An 18,364-nucleotide genomic window follows, 5' to 3' on the forward strand; every position below is an offset into this window, starting at 1 on the left:
ACCCAGAAAACATTTCTGTGGCCTGCAAAAGCAGCGGTCCTACTTTCCCACATTCTCTGCCTCTTCCTTCTATTTCCCTCAAAGGAACGACAATAAATGAGTGTAATGAGTTATTATTACTATTACTACAGTTACTGTTTGTCCACAGTTGAAGTGGACTCAGCCAATGCTACAAGAAATGCTACAGCCAAGAGCAGAAAACTAAAAAAGTTACAGCTGAACGGGGGCAGGATAATGTCCCAAACAGCTATTTGTGGAAGGTTCATTAGCAGACAAAGCCAATCAGATAACCTATCCGCAGAGGAGCATTTATGGCATGAGATCACTCATTACTTCCTTTCCTCACTATATGGAAACATGGATGACTTTACGGTGTGGCTCAGCAGCAAGAGAGGGGAAAGCATTAGGGTATTCTAGGTTAACAAGGCGGCAAGCAGGATGTGCAGACTTCAGCAGGAGCCTACACCAGCTCTGAGGGATGGCACTCATGCAGAGTAAACTTCCTCAGTCTTATGCCTTCCAATGTACTGCAGTTTTAACCAATCTGGACAGTTAGAGGGTGATGTAGTGTGAGTCACCTCCAACAAAATAAACTTCTTAGAGCTGCACTGATGTACACTGTGTTTGCTGAACGTATGTGAGTGTATTATTTTTGACATGCGAATCCTAAAATCCTGAAGTCTCTGCAATTAAAGTTTGATTTCTATCATTGTTAAAATTCATTTTCATAACCAAACTGACTGCTAATGTTTATCACACGCCAAGTATCAGCTTTATGCTGCTGGACGGTGGTGGATAGCGACTACATACATTCATTCTGTGCTGTTTGCTTTCAGGTGCTTGTACTGTCTTGTTTGACAGTTACTAATAACTTTACATGCTGATATTTTAAAAATGTAAAAAAAATATATATATATATTGTACTTACCAATTTGTTGAAATCATAATCATAATTTTCTCGCTATTATTGGAGGGTCTTTATCTTACAGTGTAAAGTGCCTTGAGGTGACTGTTGTGATTTCGTGCTGTATAAATAAAATTGAACTGAACTGAATAATAAAAAAATGTCCTCACTTCAGACATCTGTGAGATGAAAAAAATGTTACTTACAAAGTAGAGCAACATTAAGAATAATCCAGTTCTATTCATTTGTATTATAAACAGTGCATTTATTTTCTTTTTGGCATGTTTAAGTAAAACTTTGAACTTTCAGCAGCAGAACCAGACAAAAAACATTAGATATATCAGTACCTATATAACTTTCATTTTGAGATGTCTGTCACCTGACCGATAGAAGCACAATAGTCACACTATTTTACTTATTTTAACATCTCTGAATGAAAAGTCTCTCCCCTGTTAGTTTTTGATAGCGAACAGGAAGTGTGTACACAGTTTTTTGGGGGTTAGCCATTAGTCGCTCTTGGAAATTAGGTTCACGTGAGCGAACTGGTAGCTCTAAAAACCACGATCAACTAATGCAACGGTATCCTTGTAGGCTCATCATAGTTTTCACATTTGAAACAACTGTATCTACCATTATTGTTAAATACACTGACATAAATTGGAGCTTTATTAAAACATAAATTCTTTTTCCACAACAGAGCGTAAGTTTGCTTCGGGGTTATTACATCTTCTTTCTGCTTGCCATACTCCTCCTTCTTCTCACCTTTGTCTTTGTGCACTCACTCCCACTCTGTCTCTTTTAAGGCCACTATAGACTAAACTGTGACCTAGTGGAGACTGTCTCTAATTACTTTGTGCTACAGTCACTACACCCCTGTCATCGCACAGACCTCACCGTGACTGTAGAGAGAATCCTTTCGCTGTGTGTGGCATTGCTTCGTGCCATGTCCATAGATAGTTAGTTGTCTTTTGTTGACCCTGCTAGAAATGAGCTAGACAGTAAAAGTTTCTGTTACTCAATGTTTGTGTTTTTTTTTCCACATTTACATCCTTTAACCATTCCTCAAGTCAACCATATAGTTTCTGAGTTTGACTCGGTTTAATCGCTTCCTTAGTTTATTTCTCTCACATACAGATACACAAACACATCCACCTACTGTATAGGTCATTCTTCCATAAGCTAAGCAGATGTGCACATGAAGTATATATATATAAATATATATATATATATATACTGTATATGCTCCAAAACGTCTTCATCCTTGTCTGCAGTTTTATCACCATGCTGTTTCAGGCTACACTATACTGAGGACACACAGTCAGTGAGCAGCGGTGTTGGAAGGACCACTGCTAGACCAAACAAAGAAAGGGGGCAAAAACATGTACAAGTACAGTTAATTTACCACTGACAGGATATTAATAACTTTCCCTCAGAGGGCCTTTGGTTTCCTAGGTTTCCTCTCTTTATTACAGAATGCAACAACAGTGTTTAGTTAAGCATTTGACCGCATCATTTGACTTCTTTGGGTCACTGTCTTGGACTGGAAAAGTGTGAAGCTGATCAGTCAGTTTTTCTTGGAAACAGACGACATAACAGTTTTTCAAATGTCTCTTAAAAGAGATGTAAAAAGAAAAAAAACCCTTTGAGAACATATACTGTTTATGGCATATATGAAAGACTCCATGAGGGAAAAACCAGATGTCAGGTTCTACCCTCATGAGCTGTGTTTTTACAGTTTTATGTTCAGCTACGTATTTAACATCTAAACCCAAAAAGGATTTGAGGAGGAGCTTCAGTGTTCATTGACCACCAGAGCTTCATTTATTCCTGAAACATTTAATGAAAAATTGCACGATGTATTCTCTGTGTGTGTGTGTGAGTGTAGAAAGAAGACCTAGTTGGCAGCGATGTAGTATAAAATGTTAGAAGTGGTCTCCCGTGGTGTAATTGGCATGGACTGGAGGATAGTTTTAGCTGGATGCCACGCCACAGACAGGCAGGCCTGCAGATAGACAAACAAAAAGTCTAATGGGCAATTAGATGGACCTGGACGGAAAGCAAGACGCACGGGTGGAGAGGAGAGGAGAGGAGAGATGGAAGGCCAAGAGTCGGCCAAAAGACGAGAGGGGAGGTCTGCAAAGGGGGAATTGAAAACATGTGCTGTGGTCTGACTGCTGGTCTTCCCCCCTCTGCCTCATCCAGACAACCACACACAACAAAGACAGGAGATGGGCCAAAAATGGTGTGAGGCTGAGTGCGAAGGTGATGATACATGAGCAGTGACTAGTAGTTTTCTATGAAACAAAGATGGCAGCTAGCAAAGGCTAAACAACTGCAGATGGCTGTTTTAGTACGTGTGTGGTTTTTGCATTGTGTATAAGTAAGTTGTGTTTAGGTTATGACAAAAGAAGCCAAAACCAAATAAATATTAAAAAAATGTTGCTTCTGAATTCTGCCCAATTCTCACCTTACCGCTATCATTAGAAAACACCCAAAACTGTTTTATAACCCTGAGGTTACACATGTAACAACTCTGAGATTGTCGCTCTCTGCTGTAATGAAACTCTTTCACATTACAGAACATCTGTGATGTTTTCCCTCTCTGCATTCTCATTTTCAGCCAGCTGAGATAAAAACCAACACCACTGGATTCTTCAGCTTTACTTAATTAATTTGATGAGCTGGTCAAATTGCAAACTCAAGGTCTCGGCATTTCTAATGTGCAAAAACGCGTCTGCCAAAGTTCACTGTCTAAAGAAAGAAATACCAGACTGGATCGTGTGGCTTTGTTATACAAAATCAACCAAAAAAGCTGTGAGTCAAAGGTATTTCTCTACAACAATCATCTGAATGCGCCCAAGCGCGAAAATGACACATTACAGTGTGATTGAGTTTGATTGTGACTCATTATTTCAGACGCACAATATGGTAAACACATCTTTGACGGCCAAGATAGTTTGCAAATTGAGATTTCTCGGCAAAACTTAACCAGTTCACTTTGGTATTTTAACATCATCCCAAGATTTAAATGTCTGAGAGGCAAAGCTGTGAAGAGCCTTATCCTGCTTGTCTGTCAGCATTACAACAACATTACCTCATGTTTTAAATTAGACCACAAACAGTAATGTACTTTATCCGCAACATCATTATCTAACAAAAAAAACTTTCATTTTTCATATCTAATAAACAAACTGAAGCCACTAAATCTGAGCATAATTATAGGGATCCTGGTCTAAAGCTCAACAAGTTATAAAAATCCTAAACAAGAGCGGGTAAACTGTTTGTTCTTCTTTGTGTTGTTCAAGGTCACTTACATCAGAAAAATATGTAACTTTGAGATTAACACAAAAGTATAAATACTATAGTAAAACAACAAGTTCTGTGGTTATTTCTAACTGCCAGCTTGAATTTTGAATTAAAATGAGAAATTTTAAAATGAAAAGAAAAGCGCCGGTCATCTTCAATGCCTTAATCTGCTCATGCGCAGTACAACACGGGCAGAAAAAGATAACTCTGAGAAAAATTCAGATCCCTGCGAGAAAGATTAGGTTTCTTACCTGATAAATATATGCATGAAAATAACGCACAAAGGTTTGAATAGAATAAATGAATAGTCCCAATCTAAACTATTATTTGCAGAACATGTTAATCTTACCTTAATAATCATTGTTGAACCACAGCCTCTTGCAGTGGGTGCAAAGCTTCTTTATTCTACAGACATAGAATATTTTTCACCACAAAATATTTTATCTATCAATAATTTGTAAAATAAAAAAAAAATACTACATCCAATCTGATACTGAATACAATTTTAGACAAAAAGGTCAATCATGAATTCTTTCTGTTAACCTGCATGAATTTATCTCACTTTTTATGTTGATTCTGAATATTATTTGTTTAAAAGACATTTTGTAGGAGCTAGCTGCTGTTTTCTTTAAAGTTTAAAGTTTAGAGCTGAAGCTGCTGAATTTTAATCATCAACCACTGATTCCAGTTACCATCTGGAATCAGATCAAATGTTACTACATTGATGCAAATTATTGTGGTACTTTTCTTGCTTCTCTACTTTTAAACAGAGGAAATGATAAATTATTCATGTATCCTTAAGTAAAACTATGCCAATGTGTGCATGTGTTTACAAGCGCTTATGAAAAAATGTGGCAGCTTGCAAGTTGCCCACCTGTGTTTAGCTTTTGCATTTGCATGCACGTAGCATATGTGCACTTGCAACAGTGTGGCTGGGATGTGCTCGAGTGCTTGCAGTGATTAAAGACTGGGTCCGCAGCAAGAGAGCGAGGCAGTGTATGTATCATTGGTGCAGTGATGGTAGAAGTGGTAGTTAGAAAAGGAGGAAGGGGAAAAGGAGGAGGAGGGGAGTCGGACACAGAGAGACAGACGCCAGCCTTGGTTTGGAGCTGCGCCTGAAGAGGGACTGTGGCTGACGGAGAGTGGAGGGACTGGGGAACGAGGCAGAGAGGGAGACGAGGATGCTGAAACGCTGAAATACAGATGAATGACAGAATAGAGAGGAAGCCGTAAGAGCAACAAATGGGCTGAAGGAGCAATGAGAGCAAGCAGCAAAGTAGATGACTGAGAAAAGTGATATGTGAAGTGGTTAGGCGGAGGAAAAAGAGAAGGAACGGGGGTAGGCTGGAGGGGTGCCGTGGCTGGGGAGTGAGGAAGAGGAGGAGGAGGAGGAAGAAAGAGGGAGAAGGGGGGGCTCATTAACCAGTGCGAGATTGGAGCCTCAGTGGCTTGCTCGCATTCAACCACACTCCGCCTTTGATGAGGGCTGGATCCTCAAGCTCAATCAGTCCCACATGAGTCCAACTGAGAGGGAGAGGGAGACAGAGAGGCCAGAGAGACTGTGAGAGGGAGACAGAGGGGGTGGTAGGGATGGCGAGAGAGAACGGAGGGAGGGAAAGAGGACAGGAAAAGAGACAGGAAACAGTAGACGGTATAGAACAGGATGAACAGAGGAGGAATGACAACCCAGGGGAGAAGAAAAGAGCCATGAAGGAAGCAAATGTTGGAACACAGCTCTACAAAGAGCCACAGAGAAATGGTTTCTGTAACAAACTACTGTTCAGAATAAAATTGTGTGTATAATACAAAAATATTTGACTGGATACATTCATCATAGCGAGGGAAGAGGCATGAAAAGAAAACAAACAGTCTCTTGTGACCGTGCATTCATTTGCATCGCTCGGGACAACATTTCTGTGGATTTATGCTCACAAGTCACTGTGACTTATCCACAGAAATGTTTGTGTGTCTGTGTGTGCGCGTCCTTGAGTTATATGCAAGTTTTCATCAATGCAGAACGGCATCAGTAAACAAACAAAGCAAAAATGTTGCATTTTTTAGCATGAAAATTCATTCTTAACTTTTAGAAGAAGACACTTACTGCTTTTTCCTGATGGTTCAGCTGATACTCACATCTCTACGTTTGAAGTTTGCTCAGTTTTTACCGGAACTATTCTATTAAAATGTAAACGACGCAATAATGACATCATCTTTAGAATTTTCTTTTATATTACATGAAAAACAATTCTTGACCTTGACAAACCTGTCTGACAAGGGTTCATCTGCTGATGTGCACATAGCAAAACTGACATTACCAACATTTGGGTGTGTGATGCTAGCTGCTGAAAGTTAATGTCTTTGAAGGCTATGGCCACACATAAAGGGAAGAAGTATTAGCAAGTGTTATTACCCAAAAACTCAACAACAAATGTGGCATCAGTGTCTGAAATATAACTGCAGCTAGCTGGCATCCTGAAAGAACAGTGGTTCCTTTTGACTCTTTCATAGCTGATATGCCAAATGGCCCGAAGTTGAGAAGTGTACGGTACGGTTCACATTTAAGTTTTTGACCAATAAGAGTAAACACTCAGTTACTTAATGGACTCTTCATGTAGGCGGCAGTCAGTGCTCACACACTTGATGCAATCAAATTGTAAGTATGGCACACAAACTATTAAAGATTTAGACACTACGATGTCTCCCATTGGTTAGTACAGTCCCATTTTTAAATCTCATTCTCAAACATGGTTGCGTTTTAAATCTGGAAGTTATGACCATCTTTCATATACAGTCTATGTCATGGAAGCAGCAATTTGAGATGCAGCAACGGTGCAACACATTCGTAAAGCTGCTAAGTGGATCTTGAGTTGTAAATGTCTTGTCAGATTTTATTAGACTTGTTTTTTTCTCATTGTGTATTTTTTGTGTGCCAAGAGTTGTTTTATTTTTGTACTTGTATACACTAATTGAGCTTTCTTTGCCTGTTTCTGGGTGTCATTAGGTCTTCATATTTTATGTGTGTGTTTGTGTGCACTTGTAATGAAAAAATGGCTGAGCTGTGTGTGCGTGTATATGTGGGCATGTTTATATATGGCAATGTTCCTGACTAGCGTGTGGCATGGCGTCACTGCTCTGCATGAATGTGGCAGCATTTAGTGGTTCTCCTGGAGCTCAGGTCTCTCGCTCTTTCCTTTCTCCTGTTTGCTCTCTCAACACCACATCAGCACCAGAGGGCTTCAGAGTCATTACCCCATTGCTGTGTGTCTACCAGAGGCAGGATTAAACTTACAGACCAATCTCCAGCCTTCCTTCTCCTCTCTCGTACATATCGTTCTGCAGGAATCAATTTACCACGGCAGCCATGAGGGGTGCAATTAGTGTTTGCCTAAATCACAACATGTTGCCCTTACTGCTCAACTGCTGGTTGTGCTTCAAGTGGATATAAACACAGACTTACTTAATAAAATGCTTTGATGCTGGTGGAATCTGTTTGTCTTGTAGAGAGAAAATATGTTAGGTAATAAGACATTAAATCAGCAAGTTAATCCCAAGTGATACCAGATCTATCTTTATATGATGCCCTGCTTCTGTAGACCAGATGGGTGGGCAGCATGGATGCAATTGTATCCCTGTTTAAAAAACTGGACGATGTTATCTGGATGATAACCTAAAGGCTGGATGTAATGCTATATTCTCTCGCTGAATCCCCTCTACCACTTGGCAGACGTATAGAATTGAGGTTACTTTATTGGTTTTCCTAATTGGTGCCAGTTTCCATTTTCATTTCCAAAAATTGCAGCGGCACAGCATTCTGCTCACTCTGTGTGCATCCATACGAGCTACAGTGTTCACGTTAAAGAGAGAAACACTGGGGGATAAATAAAGAGAGAGAAAAAGAGAGGGGGGGGGAGACAAAAACCGAGACAGAAGTGGCTGAGAGACACTGCTGTGCTGCATGTGTAAACGTATGCAGTAACTCTGTGATGACTGTTTGTGCTTTGTTCTGTTTATGTGTGTATAATGAGTCATCAGTGATTGGCCAAGTTGATGTGGTCAGCGACGGAGGCAGAGGGAACACTTTACAGTAAGTGCATCAATGGAAAGAACCTCACTGGGAGGGAAGAGGAGGGGAGGGGGGCCGAGCGCAGCAGAGGAGCACATCGTTCCTCCAATTGTAGGAGTAAATTACACAGAAATACACAAGACTCACCACAGTTGAGCACAAAAGCCACCGTGACGGAGGAGCAGAAAAAAAGAATACTTTAGATTTGGATAAACACACGTGCAGGGGCTGCAGGAAAAGTAAACAAGGCGAGAACATTTTTGGTGGGGACGAGTCACATGAGATGGCAAAGATGAAACAAAAGAAGGTAGAGCTGCGTTTTTAGGTAGTGTGTATCGGAATCAGGATGCGATGTGGTTTAGAGGAACATGTAATTGTTCTTCACTAATCAAACACTAGTTCATCACTGTTTCTGCTTCTGGTTTCTTTTTATCACACAAGCTCACACACACACAGGGAGGGGCTGAATAAAGGAGGATACGCTGCCCCGCTGCACCCACTCTGACCCATTATTCAGCAGCTCTTCCCTGCAAATGTGATAATTATATGCTTGCCCCTCCATAGAACAGCACAAATACACAAACCATGTTGCTTCTGTTTATTCCCCCCGTAATTCCCAGTAATGCGCCTTTATTTCCTCTGACACTCAGTTAATCCATTATAAACCAGCATTGTTATGCCAATAAACAGTTTCCTATTGTACAGCGGCTCTTTTAAAAAGGAAGCATTGAGCACCTAGACATTTATCTATCAGGAAAAGGCAATTTTAACAAAAATGTCCTCCTTTGAAAACATGCACATGTGTGCCATTAAAATATGCGCGGCATGTTGTGTAAATGTGTAGGTGCATGTGTGTGCCTGTGCATGTGTGAGTGTGCTGGCAGGCTCAAGCACCATTGTGCTGTGACAACCACAGGGCCTCCTTCTCCCCCAACCCGCCACAACAAAGAGCAATTAAACGCCGCTGCCTTGCCAGCTGAGGAGCCGACCGCCAGCCACACTTCCACAAACAGGCAGATCTGTTTAAAACCAAAGGGGAGAAGCAATAAAAGCCAACCTACCGAGAGTGAGCCCCTTCAATCCCATTCCACTGATTCAAACCAGAGGCTGAGTGGCTGGCTTCACACTATCACTCAGCATCACTGTTCAGGCTGTCAGATTTGCAGTATTACAAGCAAAGCTTAACCTGTGTAATGATATGTCATGGATGCTAGGTGTATCATCCGCCAGAGGGTAACATGATCATCAGCTGAGAGGCTTTCATTAGTTCTACTCAACCATACAGTAGCCTGCTAAGGTTAGCAACACTACATGGCGTCCCAGAGCTTAATTTAGCCGTTCATTTGGGGGGTTTTCTTCCTTTTTTTGTTCCGTATCCTATTACAGGGCTTTAAATGTGAAAACTGATGGATGCGATTCGCCAGTGTTGTTGCTGTGTGTTTCTTTCAATGACAGGCCAGGATGCATATGTGGAATTGTACTGTTTGTTTGACCTGCCAAAGATCCTTTTAAGGATTAAAGCCCTTTCTTCACCACATTAAAACAGTGGAAATGGTAGCACATAGCATACCAGCTCATTTCTTTCTCTCATTTTTTGGCGTCAGCCTGTGCCAGGGACCTACTATTGACTGCACAATCTGTCTGTGTTTTGCATGAGAGCTGGAAACATCTTTGTGTTTATGTGTTATATAGTCAAAGCAGATCATGTTTAACGCAAAGCCGTGTTTGTTACAAAACTCCTAAATGTTGTTTTATTATTATATATAGGCTACTAGATTAGTATTGCCAATGTATTCACGTGTAAGCCTCTTTGAACTGCTGAAGCCGGCCATGTTTGAGCTTATTTATGTACTTTTGGGTAGTTTAACCTTCAAAGTAACTCGGCGCTATTGGTGGCAGGCACATGCGGTCTGACAAAAAGTTCAATACCTCTCTTAAATATAGTGTTCGTGTAAGTTAGTAAGGAAAGTTTATTTATAGTGCTTTTTACAGACTTATCTTCACAAAGCACTGTACAACCAAAATAATAAAAACTACAAATAATCACAATGAAATAAAAAATTAAAATAACTGTAAAAACACACAGAGGGCACGAACTGAAATAGATTACGAGCACTTTGTTGCAAATCTTTGTGAAAAATTGGCACGTGGATCAATTTCATTAAAAAAAGGCGCTTCCCGTGTTTATCTCTGTTCTCTAAAATGTTGCTTTGACCTGCATGGCTGTGATGGATTCGCATATTTTTGGTCACATTGTTTCCCTCTGACCCCAGCAGAGGGCAGGAGTGCAGGAACTTGCCTTAAAGCAGCTGTGGAGCCTGTCCTGGCCCTGGCCTAGCCCAGCCCACTCTAGCCCGGCTCGGCCTGGGTTCAGCGTGGGCCGCATCGCGGTGTCTCTGGTCAGGCAGCCTGGAGCCCTTGGGCGCTGGCAAGGGGTGCGGGCGTCCGGGAGGGGCCCCCTCAAAAGCCATCTACTAGGGGCCACACCCACACGGCCATTACGGTGGAGGCTGTTCTGGGCTTCTCCCGAGGCCGCCCGCCTGCCATTTTTAGAGCAGCAACAGAGTAGACCACATGCTGTGGCTTCAGGCAAGTGGGGGGAAGGAAGGTTTCTTCTTTATTTTCAGTCAAAGCTCCACGGGCTTTGCGAGGATTTCTACACTTGCGCTCAGTCAGAGTGGAGATATTGTTTATTTTCTAGATGAAATTGACAAAAATTCCCATCAGCCTCCTGATTAAAGCTTTGCCCAAGCTTTTGTTCACTAACAGGGCACTTTTCATTCAGAAGCAATAAAAGCCCATATGCCAATACCTTAATCTGTCTGTTTTACTTGTGTGGTTTGGCGTTTCTTCCAATCATAGAAAATAGATGAACTGAAAATATTAAAGTTAGTTCCAAGATGTTGTGAAATATGTTAAGTTTGGTTTATACAGTCATGCACAGTCTCAGTGTTTTTCAGAAGAGTGTGTGGGTGAAGCATTGGGTGGTCTAAAGGAGAGACTAGAGCTTCCTCTTGCACACATATGGTGCGGCTTGGCCTTTTTGTTTTGATTTCAGGGGTTTTAGGTTATAAGTAAGTCAGTCCCCTTTAGGTGCGACCTGCTTATTTTACCTACCTATGTCATTCTATTTCTGTATTGTAAGCCCTGCCCGCTGCGCTCACCATTTCTCTGATTACTTACAGCTTTTTTAGGTTTCAGCTCACTCCAGATTAAACTCCGGGACTTTGGAATATCAGGCTATAGTTTTGATGGGCTCAAAACCCCTTTAAAGCCCCTTCCTTATCTTCATCCCAGTCTCCCTGATTGATAAGTTTCATCAGGAAGTCCCCACATGAGTCTCCCCTTGGAAAAAAAGGAAACACAAGTCAGGAACACTTCACTTCTGTTTCACACAATCACTCAAAAGTTAGGGACATCTGATACTCTTGGTCACCCATACAGACAAATGCTCTCTTTTGACCCACTTGAAGATATTATCCCTCTCCTGCAGCGCAATATGTCTCTCATAAATAAATGATAATTGCAGTCCTCCAAACCACATCGTTATGGCACTAAGACATCAAATGTAAAGCTTTGAACGATCCTCTGTTAGGAACGAAGGAGTAAGAGAGATGGAGGCTTTGTCTTGTGAGTGGCAGACCACAGAGCTGAAGTGGATCTCACAAGGGAGAAAAAAGAAACGCTATACAGACAGAAACAATCATAGTTAGACTACAAGTGCTCACAGTGTGCTTTGGTGCTATATATCTAAAAATGTAATTGACTGTGCAGGCCTGCATTTGTCAAGATTCTTGAGGAAAACCTGTAAAGGTACATATTATCATATCATACTAGCCAGTTGTTAAGTATTTAACTTTTTGCAAAATTGTTTATGCGCTGCTGCCAACAGACATAATTAGACAACAAACTATTTCTAGGGAAATTTGGAGGCCGAAGAAAATGTCAAATTTTGCTATTAAAATTCAGAAAAAAAAAATCACCCTTAAATGAAAAGACTTCACCAAACAAAGAGTAAAAATGTGTCTCTTTCAGTTCACCAAGTACACCCAGGAGGGTAGTTCGTTAAACGAAGGCGAGCGGAAGTTATTTCCAGTGTTAGAGGACCAGGGCTGCCTGCTGGTGGCACACACACGACACATGGAACAGATCACACGACGCATGGAGTCGGATTTGCCCGTACAAAATAAAGAAACCCAAAAAAGAAAACCTCAATTTACTCCCTTTAAAAATCCCTTCCTTCTTTTTGGCAGGGCTCCACCAAGAAGTAATGAGCTCCCACCCAAACCTCAGCACCAGCTGCTGTCAGGGTCTGGGGGCACTAAATATGTATAAACCAGCGATATAGGAGAGGGTAAGGTGGTCTGCTGCCCTGGTGGGTGTAAATCAGTAACTTCTGACATGAAAGTATTATCCAAAAAAATCTATAAATGTTAACATGTGATAGCAAAAAGTATAAAAATCTATTACCGAGATCACAGTAATGACACAGATAAGTCAGAGTTATTCCTGCCCCCCTGGGTTCAACCACACGTGGCTTAATTAACTAAAAGGATTATTGATGTGGTGATTGTTCTCTCATGCATCTTATTTTGCTCACTGTGATGAATAATCTGGTTCAGTCTCTACGCTGGTTGTTAAATGTCATACTTTTAACACAGTAAGACGTTAAATTACATTTTTAATCATTCAGGAAGAATCTAAGCCAGCGCTTTAGTCACGAATCACATGAAATATAAAGTTAGATTTGTTTGATGATGTGGCAGGCATTTTAAACCAGTATGGTAATATCCTAAAGTTGCACAAAATGCACAAAAATACACAATATTCTTTTGTCCCAACCTGAATTGAACTGATTTATCAATAAAAATAATACACAAGTCAATTGTAGCAGGGAGGCTACAAATAATCTTTTCTTTTCTTCATGTTAAAGTGAAATCATGTGTAAAATCAGAGTTCTCACTCAGCCTGAGGATTATGTAGTTCTGCACATTATCACCCAGACAAGTGTTGTTCCATCACTTTATTTATTTTTACTATCAAATCTGTTTTTATGAAAATCCAAGTGTGGACTGAACTTACAGTAACCTAATCAAACATATACTCTAATGCTGCCACACATTGCTCACTAGACAATGTGCATTGTCCAGTCAAAAGCACAGTAGCTTAAAAGTCCCTCTCATTTCACAAAGTATGTATAAAGAGATATTGAAAGAGACTGTCATTGCTGTCATTGCACCATCTTGGGCAATTGCATGCATGACGCCTGTTGGGGTCATTAGGTGGCCACAGGTCTCCTCGACAGACGGGGAGATTACAGGCCAGATGTCGGCTTGTATACAGCAAGAAGGCGGCGGACTGGGATTTGTTTGGGAATAGATGAGCTTTTGTATTTTCCAGAGCTGATAGTAGCATGTAATACGCTGAACAGCAACAACATATTCAGCATGTTGCACAACAACAAAGATTCCAAAGTGGGATAATAAGTGTGTCGTTCTGCTAACAGTAAAAGTTTTTCATAGAGGGAAAAATGTAATGTCTCCCCATGTGGGATTATTTTGGACATGTGTGGTCACAGAGGCACAAAATGGTAACAAACTTTTTAGCTATTCAGGTACAACACTCGAGGAAATAAGCAGAGAGAAACATTTTGCTTCTTTTCGTCATATAGAGACAAGGTTACTGGTACATCATCGTCCCTGCTGTATGTGACTACCACCGTGTCTCGTGTCTGAATATGTTCTGTCCACTGGTTGAAATGTAGCCTGTTGGTGGTTAAATTACTCAAAACCACCAACGTGCCCCAAAGCAGAGACAGACCGCTCAAGCCTGGCAGGTCATTTTATTAAAAGCATGTTGTTCCTTTTCATGTCGGACTCAACGAAGGCATAAGCGACTAACATCGGAGGCCACTATCAGCAGCATCAACAGCAGTACAAATGAACGCGATAGTCACCGCTGCGCTGCCCTGTCTCTCTTCCTCCCAGTCTCGCTGTCTATACATCTCCCTCTTTCTCTCTTCTCCCCCACTTCTCTCGCTTTCCCATTTTCCGTTGACAAGCTCTCTGAAACTTTGACCACACAGCCTGGAAAAATAGCACGGAGTCATGCTGCAAGGCAAGTCTATCCCTGACCCTGATTCCCTCTCACCACATTTCCATCAGCACCAAAGTAAAACACATCTAATCATTTCAATTTTCCCCCTCTGTCGCAGTATTATTAACATTGTTAATTTTCTGAGGGTTGCAGCCCAAAAGGGAATTTTCAAGGGAAATGCATTACGGCGAGATATTCCATTGATCCACCATTATACACACTTACTTGGTTGCTGTAATGGTCTAATGATACCAAGAGGCCAATTTAAAACCAATGTAGAAAACAGAAAGTTAGAAAGACCTATGAAAAAATCCCTAGTATATGTAGACATTACCTAACATCTAGAAAGTCCTGCTGCTATGTTTTAGGCAGTCTTGAGCTTCGTTTGTATTAAACACCACGACAAATCATCTGTCCTACTCTTTACTACCACTTCAGGAAAGATTCCTCCTGTATGAACTTACTACTAAAAGACTATAATATCCGAGGTACTATGTACCAGGTACCAAAATATATATTTTCTTTAAAATCATCCAGATTTTAAACTTAAAATTTACCACTTCCGAGACACAAGTACATAAAATAAGCTGCTCCAGAGTTGCCTACATCCTGACCTATTCACATTAATCTCTTCCACTGTGTACACATTTTTTCAATATTTTTTTTTAAATTAGAAAATACTCCAAAAGGCGAGGAACACGTATGGTAGAATGTGGAAGAACTGGATTTTGATATCAAGACTGAAATCTTTTTATCATTTTTAATCATTTTCATTTTACATTTTTGACATATAAACATTTCTCAAATTATCTTGATGTATGCTCAATCATGTAGGCAAGTAAATCCCAACAGGTTGATTCTGTCCATCTGGACGTTCAACCTTTTGGGGTAGATTCTCAAATTGCATTAATAGCATTAATATTCACAGTGTTACATGAACAGAAAACCATACAGGAGCCTTTTTAAATATTGTGTTTCATTTAATTAGTAAAAACTTCAAACTGTGATTGTTGTCACGTACGGAGTATGAAACATGATTTTTTTTTTTTAAAGCACCAGATTGTCACTGCCATCATTTCAACCCACCATTAAGCTGAAAAACCAGCAGATTCTTCGCCTACGTGTAACAGCTCCCACAGAAAAACTGTCCACTGGTGAACATGGCAGAGACAGTCTGTGTTGGATGCAGTTTCATTGCATTCCTTCAGTCATGTAAGAAGATTAGGCAACAGAAAATATATTAATCAAACTTGGTGAAGACATAGAGCGTTAGGAAATTACAGTTTTGGTGCAGACCCAGAACACTTTCTTCAAAACTACCAGTTCGGGTATTGGTCTTGGTGGAAGATACACTTTCTAAGTATCTTTGGAACTTAATGGCAAATAACAAAAATGAAGTATCTACCTGCCAGCAGCAATCAAATCAAAGACGAAGATGATGTCAGTGCTGTGTCTGTGCAACAGAAACGCACAAGACTTCCATGTTTGCATAAAATCTCAGTAATATAGAGTAAGGTGTAGCCAAGTTTAAACAGCTCTATATTACTGATGAAGCAGTAAAGGAATGTATTTATTTAATGTGCAGAAAAATGAAATGAAGCTGATTAAACTTGCAGGTGGTTAGACAGAAAACTGGGCTAAATAAAAATGATTTTATTAAGAAGGCAATCACACACCACTTAATTCATTCGAACAGACATGGGTTGATGAGCTAGCTATGAAACGTGATCGTTGTCACATGTACAGTAACATAATGAAACTTATAATCAGCCCTGAGGAACAAAACTATGCCCACCCAACACCCAAAGGTTCATTGGGCTCACAGTGGCTATACGCAAAAATCCAAGCCACACAACGTAGAAAATAGCAAATAGGGCAGAGAAAGCTTTTTGAAGAGCCTGTTAAGAGCTCAACGCATTCTCTAATTATAGATCTCACTTGTTGTCTTTTGAAGAGAACTGTAAATGGGAGCACGCCAAAGTTTCAGATTACTACAAGCCTCATAAAAAATGAGGAAAAACAGCCCATGGCAGACCACTTTACAGGAGTATAAGAGCTTTTTTTACGTCCCCTATCATTTCACTTAAGTGTAAGACATAAAGTATTAATGAAGAGTGAGAAGAAAAGGAACACTTCACTTAAAGACCTTACACCAGTAAGAGACCATGTGTCAAATGAGAGGGGAGAGAAATACCCCTGAAAGTGTCAAAAGACCGCCACGTAGAACACATCTGAGGATTTAGATAGATAGATAGATAGATAGATAGATAGATAGATAGATAGATAGATAGATAGATAGATAGATAGATAGATAGATAGATAGATAGATATTTCATCATTTTGCCTCAGTTCATAGTGGGCTCTGTAAGTTTATATGACTGCGAACACAGTATTGTAGGAGTGTGTGACAGTGTGAACTATCGCATGTTGTGGCCTTTGTTCTTCCACTCACACTCCTTCTGGAATAAGAAAATAAAGCGATGAAGGTCAGTTGGAGAGCAGACTGCCAAATATAGCCGCTGTGTTCATGTGAGGGCCAGACTCTCCAGAACGACAAGCCCAGCTCTGACCATGCCCTGTAATTGAGGAGAAAATAAGGACAGAAATTATATGTTTATTTTTGACAACAATTTTAATCTTCTGTGCTCTCCTTCAGAAAACGAGACGCCCACAAAAAGGCGCTGAGATTCTGTCTTATTCGAGACTCAGAGTTGAGTTTTTGACTTTTTCAACCAGTGAACAAAATCTGTCAAATGAACATGGCCTGTCACGTAGGGAAGCCTCAGTAGAAAAAATTTAAATTAAATCAAAAGTAAACTACTACTGACATGTATATTTATTCCCCATTTATAACACAGTTATTGTACTGTAAACACCGCAAATATCATTACTTTAACCTTCATTTAGGCCTGCTTACCCACAGATTCCACTCTATTTAAATCCTAATGTTTTTATAATAATAATCTGTAAAAGCCTTTCATTCACTCTTGGGTTCATGTTATGATCCATAAATGTACAGTTTTGTACAGTTTTTAATTTATGCTCAATTTTCCTTAATTTAACACATTTACATAATGTGTATGAATTTTTATCTTTATATTTTTATGCAATGAAAAGAATCAGCTGAAGAGTTGAGTCTGACAGGTTTGTGATAATATAATAATTTGGATATAATGGAAACCAATAGAATTAACCTCTTAACAAATAGTAATTTATAGTTTATGTTTTGTGAATCTAAATGGAGTCTAACATGCAAAGAGACTGCTCCAGTCAGTTTAAAAGCAAACTTGTTTTAAGCTGGCAAACTTAAAACAACTTGAAAAATGTATCCAACAGCCCATTTTTTAACTAACAGTTTTCCTCTGTTAACATAATATTTGAAATACATTTTTTAGGCAAGACATATTTCTTACATATTTCTGGATTTTCAACTTTTTTCTTAATCTTAATCTTTTATTTCTTCCCCTGTTTCCCACTTTAAGGAAACAGTCTTCTTCTTTTTGGTCTTTTTTTTTTTTTAAACTAAGCGTTTTAATTCATTTTATTTGATGTGATAATCTTTTCTTTATTTTATTTAATGACTGGATCCTTTTCTTCTTCGCATGCCTCTGTAGTTTAACCTCTTTAACCATCACAGTTAATGTCTGAAAAGGCAGTTAAATGCGTTTTAGAATATTGGAAACAGAGAGAGGGTTGAAACCAGAATAATAAAATCTCTGATAGAAACCACAGACTCGGTCAACTCATTTTTTTTTTTCTTCTTTTTAAATTTATGTGGCAGAGGCTACACGTTATTTTGTTATTTTGCTCTCTCGGAGAAGAAGCAGAAGAGAAAGCTTCAGTCGTTTCGCACTTTTTATTTGCAGTTTTGCAGTTTAGTGTCTAACACAGCCAACTTATAACTGAGGGCGTGCGTGAGCGTCTCTATAGACGAGTCCATCCAGATAATTCTCTGAGGGGATGTCAAATGTAGTCGTTTCCTTCAGACTCCACTG

This window comes from Perissodus microlepis, chromosome 5, assembly GCF_051167445.1.
Source record: "Perissodus microlepis isolate ML-2025 ecotype Zambia chromosome 5, ASM5116744v1, whole genome shotgun sequence".
NCBI lineage: Eukaryota > Metazoa > Chordata > Actinopteri > Cichliformes > Cichlidae > Perissodus > Perissodus microlepis.